Consider the following 2,194-nt stretch of genomic DNA (forward strand, 5'->3'; position numbering starts at 1 on the left):
ACCGGTTTGGCTCAGTGGATAGAGCGTCAGCCTGCGGACTGAAGGGTCCCAGGTTCGATTCCGGTCAAGGGCATGTACCTGGGTTGCGGGCACATCCCCAGTAGCGGGTGTGCAGGAGGCAGCTGATCAATGTTTCTCTCTCATCGATGTTTCTAACTCTCTATCCTTCTCCCTTCTTCTCTGTGAAAAAAATCAATAAAAACATATTTTAAAAAAAATAAATAAACTGGGTCTCATAGCTAAGAAAAATAAGGCTGGTGAATTGCTCTCCGGGTCTTTCACTATCCCAGCTATTTTCCTTTTAAAAAAATATTTTTTTATTGGTTTCAGAGAGGAAGGGAGAGGGAGAGAGAAACATCCACGATGAGAGAGAACCAAGGATCGGCTGCCTCCTGCACGCCCCACACTGGGGATGGAGCCCGCAACCTGGTCATATGCTCCGACCGGGAATCGAACCCTGACCTCCCGTTTCATAGGATGATGCTCAACCACGGAGCCACGCCGGACGGGGGTTAACCTTTTCCATCTCATGGCACAAATTAATTCCTAAAATCCGGAGGCAGAGCACAAACCGTGTTTCTGGGCGATCTGACAAGAGAAGGTCCTTGTGAGCCACTCCCACCGGACAGCAGCTGCTGCTGCTGAGCTCAGACCCCGGCTCCGGCCCTTCGTGGCCACGTGACCTGGAGGAAACGGCCCACCTTCGCTGAGCTGAGCCCCAGTTGGCGTGGGGGGCAGGGGATAGCAGAGCCCTGGGCCTGGGGTCGCTATGACAACGAGGTAAACGAACACAAGCCGCCGCCAGCACAGGGCGATCAAAGGGAAACGCGGAGGAAGAGGTGCCTGCGGATCTTCACAGACGCCTGGCAGCGCAGCTGGAGCCTGAGCTCCGACAGCAGCCGAGGAATTCCACTCCGGGCGGGTCTCTGCCGCCCCCTCGTGGACATCCGGCTCCATTTCTAAGTGACACCCCTAGACGGGGAGGCCAGGGCCAGAGGCCTAAGGGCTCTCACCCGCCTCCTCTGGGCGGGCGGTGGCGCCATTCTGACGGCCTCTCTGGACTCACACCCCCTCTGGGTTCAAACTGCATGAGAAACAACAGCCAGGAGGTGGCCCATGAACACGGCCCGGTCAGCTCCCCACCCTGCAGGGCAAACTCCCACCCAGAGACAGAACTGAGGGAGCGACCAGAACCAGGGGAGACGGACGCTGCGAGGCGCACCCTCCCCCCACACACGTGTGCACACGCACACACACCAGGGGAGACAGACGTTCCACGGTGCACACGCACGTGCGCACGCGCGCGCACACACAAAGACACTGCAAGGCCAACACACACACACACACACAACCAGGGGAGACAGACGTTCCAAGGTGCACACGCACGTGCACACACACAAAGACACTGCAAGGCGCGCGCACACACACACACACACACACACACCAGGGGAGACAGACGTTCCAAGGTGCACACGCACGTGCACACACACAAAGACACTGCAAGGCGCGCGCACACACACACACACACACACACACCAGGGGAGACAGACGTTCCAAGGTGCACACGCACGTGCACACACACAAAGACACTGCAAGGCGCGCGCACACACACACACACACACACACACCAGGGGAGACAGACGTTCCAAGGTGCACACGCACGTGCACACACACAAAGACACTGCAAGGCGCGCGCACACACACACACACACACACACACCAGGGGAGACAGACGTTCCAAGGTGCACACGCACGTGCACACACACAAAGACACTGCAAGGCGCGCGCACACACACACACACACACACACACACGCGCGCACACGCACACACACACGCACACACGGCGCACGGGAGCTCCTGCAGGGACAACAGGCGGCAGCGGCAGGGAGAGACCTGGGACCACAGCACCTTCTGAGCACGTACGTGTGTTATTTTGTTAAAATCACAATGGACGGTGTTTACAAACGACTGCAGCTCTTAAAAATGGCACCTGTGTGTAACCCTGTCCCTCCCACCCAGGGCGGCTCCGACAGGAACGGGAATCAGACACCAGCGGGGAGGGCGCCGTGAGGACCACACACACATGTAGGCACTTCATCAGACACGCACACACACACGCACACACGGCGCACGGGAGCTCCTGCAGGGACAACAGGCGGCAGCGGCAGGGAGAGACCTGGGACCACAGCACC

The sequence above is a fragment of the Myotis brandtii genome, unplaced genomic scaffold, assembly GCF_000412655.1.
Source record: "Myotis brandtii unplaced genomic scaffold, ASM41265v1 scaffold169, whole genome shotgun sequence".
NCBI classification, from domain to species: domain Eukaryota; kingdom Metazoa; phylum Chordata; class Mammalia; order Chiroptera; family Vespertilionidae; genus Myotis; species Myotis brandtii.